Below are 9,249 nucleotides of genomic sequence, written 5' to 3'. Positions count from 1 at the left end.
CATGACAATGACAGCGATGGGTTTCACTGGTTCCTTCCACCATCTTATCACCGCCATGTACACAGCCCCGACAGCAAGATTAGTGGTAGCAGGTCTTCTATCAGAAGAACTTCGCCTTCACAAGGGTACACGCCAAGGTTGCACCCTATCCCCGCTCCTCTTCAATATCGCCCTAGAACCGCTTTCCAGATATCTAACATTAATAGCCCCCCTACATGACATAAAAATAGGCACGCATGACTTGCGTACCTCCCTATTTGCAGATGATGTCCTCATATTTTCAGCCAACCCCTCTTCAGATATGTTAACCATAAAGAATGTATTTGATGAATTTCGCCTGTGCTCTGGTCTCCGTATTAACTACAGCAAAACCGAAATTCTACCCATCGGCACTCACTCCACACCAAAATGGACCCAGCAATCAATTTTCCCTGTTGTAAAATCTCATATCACCTACCTGGGAATAAAAATAGGAAAACTCCCCTCTTCACTATACCACCTTAATTACCCTCCTCTACTGTCTAAAATAACTCAGGAACTAAATACCTGGATGGATCTGCCCCTCTCGCTCTTGGGAAGATGTCGTTTAATAAAAATGGTCAGTTTTGCAAGACTACTATACCCAATGCAAACTATCCCACTACTTCTCCATCATAAAGATGTGACTTCGCTCAATTCTACCATATCTAAATTCCTATAGCAAAACAAACGACCACACATAGCTCTCAAAAAACTATATCTTCCCAGGCGCGAAGGGGGCATCAGTCTCCCTCATATTAGAATTTATAACGTAGCATGTTTGCTTAGAACTAGCCTAGACTGGATAACGCAGTCCTCTCGCTACTCAAATTTCTCTTTGGAATCTGACATGGCCCACCCTTACTCACTAGTAGCCCTCCTCCACTGCAGATGGAAGTCAGTCCCCCCTCTTTATCAACATAACCTCCTACTAAGGGATACAGCAGTGGCATGGAGAGAAGCAAGGAAACTACTCAAGATATCCCCCTTTGTATCGATACACCTCCTGATTCAAGAAAATCCGGTCTTCCCACCGGGTTTAGAACACAAACCTTTCAAAATTTGGGAACGGAAAGGCCTAACAAAATTCTCCTCCCTCTGCAACATACAGACGGGACGGCCATTACCCTTTGCCAACATTGCGGAAGCCTTCTCTCTACCCACGACACATACCTTCTACTATGGTCAATGCATCAGTTTTCTAAAGGAGGCGTGCAAACAAGTCGACAAAAGGTTCCAAACCAACGTCACAGACCAAATGATCTCGAACAATTAATACAAAATCTCGGACATATACAAACCTCTCCTCAACAAGTCATCTCTACCTCTCTCATCATCATCAATTAAAAATTGAAACAAAGACTTCCCTGACCCAAACCTAGTGGAAAAAATCCTGCAAGGTCTCAATACCGTACAAAAGCTGACACCTAACGAAATATGGAGAGAAACGCAACTGAAAATAGCCCACAGAGCATATATGCTTTTCCTATCATCAAAAACAGACAAGAGCAAAGCCTTCTGTCCAATATGTAACTTTCAGAAACCAACCCTGACTCATCGCTTCTGGGCCTGCTCCTACATCTCTACATTCTGGGATCAGGTTCTTGCCTACATATTTGAAGTGACCCTACTTAAACTACCCAAGGATCCATTACTTCTTATCTTCGGCCACTGGGATCCAAAACTCCTGCCCTGGTCCCAAACCGTCAACATCAATACAAGACACACAGGGAACTCGAAAGATACCACTTCACACAAAGGGTGGTCCCTGATTTGCCTCTTAATCGCAAGAAGAACCATCTTGAAAAATTGGATTTCACCTTTGTGCCCTAATATCACCCAAGTCAAACGAGAGCTTATGCACTTACTAATCAAAGACCGCCTAAATACGGATTTCAAACAGAAAAACTCCTCAGAACGCTTCCATTCCAAATGGCACGCCTTTATGCTCTCATCTCTCTCACAGGAGGAAATAGCAAATTTCAGCCTCTCCTCCTTCTCTTACTATGACTCCTATTAACCGATGCCAAAGGAGTAAATCTCCTCTTGAAAAAGGAGTAGATCTCCTCTTGAAAAAGGTCCTCTTGCACCAACCTGAACTCGGCACTGGCCGCTAAACTTGCCACTCCAAGAGCACTAGCAGAATTCTATTTAAATTACTGTCACCAGCTATCTCAATGTCAATGTGGTAAAATGCATCTGGACAATCGTATAATGTACCTTACCAACTGTCTTACTTCTCAATTAGGTGCCCCCCCCCCCCCACCTACCTACCCACCATCCCTCCACCCCCCCCCCCCCCCCGGTTATGTTCTCTTCTGTGTATTATTGTTATCGAATAATTTAATATTCAAAGGGATTTTCCAAACAGATCCATCCAGGTATCCACTAATGATAGCCAACTATTAGATTGTCATGATCTGGTATAACTTGTTTACCCAGCCATCCCATATGGGAAAATACATTGGAAATTATTCCTTATCTAGACTTAAGTTTGTACCAAAGTTTTTTGTTGCCTCTGTGAATGTCACCATATATGACTGTGCACAGTACTATACTTTTATTGTATGTTGAAAATCAAATAAAAACTTTTTGGAAAAAAAAAAAAAAAAAAAAAAGATCATGTGGTGACTGCTGAACAGGCCACCTGCTGGACAGGTCCCAATGGCTTCAAGAGTGACTCAGCGAAGCCTAGCTGAGGCTGAAAGGGTGTGAGGCTTCCGCTGGTTCTCTCTCCCTTCCTCACTGTCTACTTCGTTCTGGCTCCTTCTGCCCAGCACAGGTGTAGTGATATGGGCTACAGTCATAATATGGTACAGTTCCCTGCCATTCCGCACCTGTAGACACATCCCTATAGTGCTGGGCGCCAGTGACTGTCATCACATCTGTGAGCCCGCTCGGAAAGGATTGTGGGACTAGTAGTCTTTCAGACCGGCGTTTCCTTTGTGTGATTCCTGGGAGAAACTTTAAAGGGGACCGGAGTCCTGGGCCCTGCTGTGCGCACATCTGCTTGTGCGGGGAGAGAGGCTGCGGCCTTCCACGCAGTAACACAGGGATTCCAACCCGGCCCTGGAGGGCCTAAGCCTGTCTGCTTCATCGAACATTCCCATGGCACCCACCTAGCAGATCTACACTATGGTCGCCCGCATCCATCAGCCGTGGGTCATAGCTGGTCGTTTCGCTGAAGGACGTCTCTTCCTGGATCGCTGTCTGCAAGGTGTAAGCCGGTCTGGTCGTTGGTGAGAGGGTATCAGCCCATCCTTTGCAACCCTTCCTTGATACTATATTCAAACATTGTGTACAGACACCTTTACCTTGGGAACACTTTTATTGCATTACTATTTGGAAGACTGTACATAGACACCTTTACTCAAAGCCACTTCAAGGAGTATCACTAGCCTGTTTAAGTCTGTCGGTTATCACCACACCATTGTGCCTTATTGGATACAATATAATGAGCTCCAACTGCCGGTGAAGACTATCAGGCCTGCATCTTGGACGTTGCTGTTATTACCACTTAAAGGGCCCTATCCTATTCCCTATTTCATTTGATCTCTCATTAGGATATAAAGGTTAAATAGGCCGGCCTGGGGTTCCCCTTTAGTGTGAAACTGCCTAACCTAGATAGCTAACCTTTTACTGCATTTACAGGTTATACTTCAAGTGGTGATCCATTGTACATATATGTAAATAGTGCTGTTGAACTGTTTTTGAAGTTGTCTTTTGGGGAAATGATTCTTCGGAGCCTGGGCTGTTATCCTGCTCTTGGCTGAACAATTCCCCTCATCTGTGTATTAATACCACCTTACTGGCTTCAGTAAAAGTTTATATAATATAAACTTGTTTGAATTGTGTGACGTGTTATTTAAGGGTGTTCTGGAAGATGTCAGAATCCAGAGTGTCATGTGGGTTGGAATGTTCACAGGGTCATGGTGATGCAGAAGAACAGGTAAATCCAAGCAGTCCTCAAGGGGGCCGTGCTACACAGGGGTCCCCTCCTGGCCACTGGACCCTAGACTCTGCTCCTACATGGCCAGGCTCTAGAATATCTTTGGCCTGTCTCTCCACCTTCTGGGCCATCCTCACCCAGGGATTGGAAGAGACTTCATAAATATTCAGGCTTCATCTCTACCTTTCCGCCCTCTAAGTTTTAGAACTCTCCAGGAGCTTCTAGAAACCAGGGGGAGGCGACGGAGACTTAGCCCTTGGAGCTCTGCCAACCTAACTCTCAACAATCTAACCCCCAGCTCCTCTGGCTATAGGCAATGCTACAGTAGCCTACTTCATGGTTGCAGAATCTCAGACACTAGTTACTTTCTGGTATGTTCACCCAGAGTTTACAAAGAATGGCACCAAAAAAAAAAAAAAAAAATCATTCAGTAGGTGTCAACACCTTGTTAAAGTTAGGCTCAGAATGAAACCACAAGGCATAGATGGAGAGGCTACATGACCGGGTTAAAAGAGTGGAGATGGGAGAAGTTTTGGTAAATTAAAGGATGTAAAGAGGTGAGGTACCTACCTAACTGGAGTGACTGGACAGGAACAGATGAGGTTTCAAGGGGTTGTAGGCAGGAGGGTCATTGTAAAGTTTCAGATGGAGGACAACAGACATAGGGGAATCTTCTCACCCTCATTCCCCCTTGTTGATTTAATTGTGTTTTCATTCCTTTTTTGTGGTTTGGGGATTATTTTAGGTTGAGAAGTTCAGTCATGTCATCTGGAAGGGTTCAAGGTCCTTGAAGGTGGGCAGTGGGTTAAATGTGAATTGGCAGGGACCCATCTTTGGTGCAGCACCCTTATTTTTTTGTACATTCATGGTAGTACCTGAGGTTACTGGCAATTGTCTCAGAGTCAGTGTGGTGTGGCTGGAGATCTACCTCATGGGTTGTCACAGGTAAAATGTCCTACATGGACCTTGAGGCTCCATTTCACATTTTATTAAAGGGCAATCTGTTTTTTGTTATTTATATTTTGTTATTAAAGTGGCTGTTATGGTCATTAAAACTCTAATCGCTGTTTGGTGTGGTTTATCAAGGTCATATGTGTCAAACACAAGGCCCGGCAGGTCATTTCATGTCACCCTCACCTCTCCTGCAGCTGTGGCACCCCTCCTGTGCAGCTGCTGAGAGGCTCCTCTCTGCCCCCCCCCCCTTCCCAGCAGTTGGCAACAGAGGGGGAGGACAGAACTCCTACAAATCCTGGAAAAACGGGAGCTATTCCTGCGCTACCAATTTGGAAAAAAGTGTAGTAATCGTGTAGACTTCTAACTGCAATTCAAGAGGTATATGAACCATCTACACCCGGACAGCTGCATGCACCAAAATCAGGGCCCAAACATAAGCCCGGAAAGAAAATTAAAAAGAGAAAGGGAGGGGTGCTGCGCTAACCAGAGGGTCTATACTCATTAGTTGTGGGATCAAAGGCCTCAGTATAATAGAATACATACACATATAAAATCGCATGAGTTGGAGTATATAAAACACATAGGTAAAGGTGGTGTCTAGAAATTGGGGGGAGGGGTGGTTAGTGATAGAAGTATAAACAATATATATAAAATGGTCCAAACAAGTGATGAATATAAACAATAAAACATTGACTAAAATTCATTCAGTCCAATAATGTCCAATATGTTAAAGTGCTGGTGCTCTCGTGCCTTAAGTAAACTAAAATAATGCAATGTGCTATAGACCAATAAATAAATAGAACAAAATTGCACGAGAAGAATATATCACATGAAAAATGAGAAAGGCATAATCGCCAAAATCTTCGTGTTGCTGCAAGTGCAAAAATGAAAGTTCAGTGTGGGTAATCCAGTGAGTAGACAAAATACTTGCTAGTGTCCAAAACAAATTTATATCAAGTGTCCAAAACAAAAACAAAGTGCAACTCAGGGCAAATCTAATCAATGGTGCACAAAAAAAGTGCTCAAACTCAGCAATATATAGCAGTGAGGTGATGCTATGCAGACAAAACACTCTGTGTCTTCTTCATGCAGCATGCGCTAGTGTAGGTAATGGCCCCTTACCTAGCGGTGCTAGGTCAACCGCATGTATGTTGTATAATCGCAAGGTCCTGGGTCTCTACTGCGTCCCTATGTTCCCGCTTGCCGACTCTACAGGATCCTAATTGCTGGCTGGATGTATCTAGTTATGGTCCTGGAATAGTGCGGTTCCTAGCTTCTCCACATCTCATCTCAGGGGAAGAAGTCACGTGATCGGTGACGTCACGCGTAGGGACGGAATAGGCTTGTTTCGTTTCCTTCTCTGCTGAATGCATTACGAGCTCGCCGCTCGTTGGATACAACGCTGTGATACTAACTGCTCAATGTGAGTACTCTTTCCATATGTGTATATGAATAAAGTGACCCTTACAATACATACTTCACTATCTGGGTACCTTGTCCTATGTTTTATATACTTGAGATGAGATGTGGAGAAGCTAGGAACCGCACTATTCCAGGACCATAACTAGATACATCCAGCCAGCAATTAGGATCCTGTAGAGTCGGCAAGCGGGAACATAGGGACGCAGTAGAGACCCAGGACCTTGCGATTATACAACATACATGCGGTTGACCTAGCACCGCTAGGTAAGGGGCCATTACCTACACTAGCGCATGCTGCATGAAGAAGACACAGAGTGTTTTGTCTGCATAGCATCACCTCACTGCTATATATTGCTGAGTTTGAGCACTTTTTTTGTGCACCATTGATTAGATTTGCCCTGAGTTGCACTTTGTTTTTGTTTTGGACACTTGATATAAATTTGTTTTGGACACTAGCAAGTATTTTGTCTACTCACTGGATTACCCACACTGAACTTTCATTTTTGCACTTGCAGCAACACGAAGATTTTGGCGATTATGCCTTTCTCATTTTTCATGTGATATATTCTTCTCGTGCAATTTTGTTCTATTTATTTATTGGTCTATAGCACATTGCATTATTTTAGTTTACTTAAGGCACGAGAGCACCAGCACTTTAACATATTGGACATTATTGGACTGAATGAATTTTAGTCAATGTTTTATTGTTTATATTCATCACTTGTTTGGACCATTTTATATATATTGTTTATACTTCTATCACTAACCACCCCTCCCCCCAATTTCTAGACACCACCTTTACCTATGTGTTTTATATACTCCAACTCATGCGATTTTATATGTGTATGTATTCTATTATACTGAGGCCTTTGATCCCACAACTAATGAGTATAGACCCTCTGGTTAGCGCAGCACCCCTCCCTTTCTCCTACAAATCCTACACCTCTCTGTGCAGCCACAGCAACCCCTTGTCTCCGCCTCCCCAGATCTCAGTATTCAGCCGTCTCTGGGAGCTGACTCCAGCCCTCCTCTGGTCCTCCTCCAGACCCTGCATTTTCTGCTTCCCAGAGTCACCCCCAGTTTCTTCCCAGCAGCAGCACAAGGTAAGGAAGGGGGTGCACTGTGATGTAAGGAAGAGTGGGGGATTCTTGACTTCTGATGGTGGGGGGGATGGGGGGGGCTCTTGACATTTGTAGTAAGGGGGGGGGGGGGGGTGGAGTGCTCTGGGCATCTAGTCTTACAGATACAACTGGCCCTTTGACGGCAACCATAATGCTGATGTGGCCCTCGATGAAACTCAGTTTGACACCCTTGATTTAGGCAGTGGTGTGTGGTGGAGGGGTGGTAAGGCAGCATGAGTGCCAGAAATTAATCCTTAATACCCTAGTCAAGGATGAGATGAGAGGAAACTGGATGGACTTTTTCAAGTTGTGCAGAAGGGTACCCCAGATGATGTCTTTTTAGATCAAACATGTTGGGTTGAGGCTCATCCAAACACTGTGTTCCACATATCTGCAACCCAGCCTATTGGATTATGAGATGAAATGCCTTTTTTTTATGGGATGTAAGTGTTTCATTCCTTTTTAATATATTCTACATAATTGGTTTTACACTATGTGGAGATTTCCTTTGTTGTCATGATGATTGACCTACTGGATTGAAAGAGAAGTTTCCCCTGACTGATGTGGAATCGGAAGGGTTGTCCTATCACACAGCATTAAAGTTTGGGAGAGCTTATTCTCCTGATGCCTGCTTGACTCAGTGCCCATGGCATTGGAGTCCACGTAGTCTGGTAAGCGCATTTAACGCTCTGCATTGGTGGCGGCTATCTACACCAGGGTGATTTATGGGTTTGATTTGCAAGGTCATCTTCTGTCAATACTGATGTCTAATACACCTGTGGTTTCCACCTACATGGGCTGATTTGTTTTATGTTACTTATAGACTTTTCATTATTTACATTATACATGTGTGGACTTTTTAACTTGGATTTATTTATGTGACACACCTCAATATTTAATTTAATTGTTATATGTCACTTTAACAGTTTTAATTGATATAAGTCGCTTTATATCATGATTCCTAGCGCAGCACTTTTTTCTTTCTTTATTTCCTAATCTGAGCAGGCCAGGAAGGAGGGTGGGGGGGAGGGTGGGAGGGGGGCGAGTGAGTGTCCCCACCTCCTGAACCATACCAGACCACATACCCTGAACATGGGGAGGGGGGGGCGCTTTTAGGCAGAGGGGGCTCTGCCCTCCCACCCCAAAACACCTTGTCCCCATTTTGATGGGGACAAGGGTCTCTTCCCCACAACCCTGGGCTGTGGTTGTGGGGGGGGGTCTGATCAGAATCTGGAAGCCCCCTTTAACAAGGGGGCCCCCAGATCCCAGCCCCCCCATATGAATGAGTATGGGGTACATAGTACCCCTACCCATTCACCAAAAATGTGTAAAAAATGAATAAAGAGAGTAAACGAGTGTTTGAAAAGTCCTTCAATTAAAAAAAAAAAAAACAATGCTGGTGTAGATCTGTCTCACACCACCTGCCACACTGCTGAACCCGAAAAAAAAAAAACAACCTCTGACCTCGTCGGATGTTCCCCGTGAACTGCCCGCTCCTCCATCTGACATCTCTTAAATAGCTAAGGGGCAGAGTCACCTGATGACATCAGCAGGTGACCCCCGCCCCCTTGTGACGTAACTGACCGGGACATGCTCGGTCAATGATGTCACTAGGGTCAGGGGCCACCCACTGACATCATCGGGAGACTCCGCCCCTTAGCTATTTAAGAAATGTCAGATGGAGGAGAAGGCAGTCCATGGGGAATGTTTGATGAGGCTGGAGATTTTTTTTTTTTTTCAGGTTCGGCGGTGCGGCGTGAGATAGATTTACATCGGGGGACATTG

The sequence above is a fragment of the Aquarana catesbeiana genome, linkage group LG02 (genome assembly GCF_042186555.1).
Source record: "Aquarana catesbeiana isolate 2022-GZ linkage group LG02, ASM4218655v1, whole genome shotgun sequence".
Lineage (NCBI taxonomy): Eukaryota > Metazoa > Chordata > Amphibia > Anura > Ranidae > Aquarana > Aquarana catesbeiana.
This window is presented reverse-complemented; position numbering follows the sequence as displayed.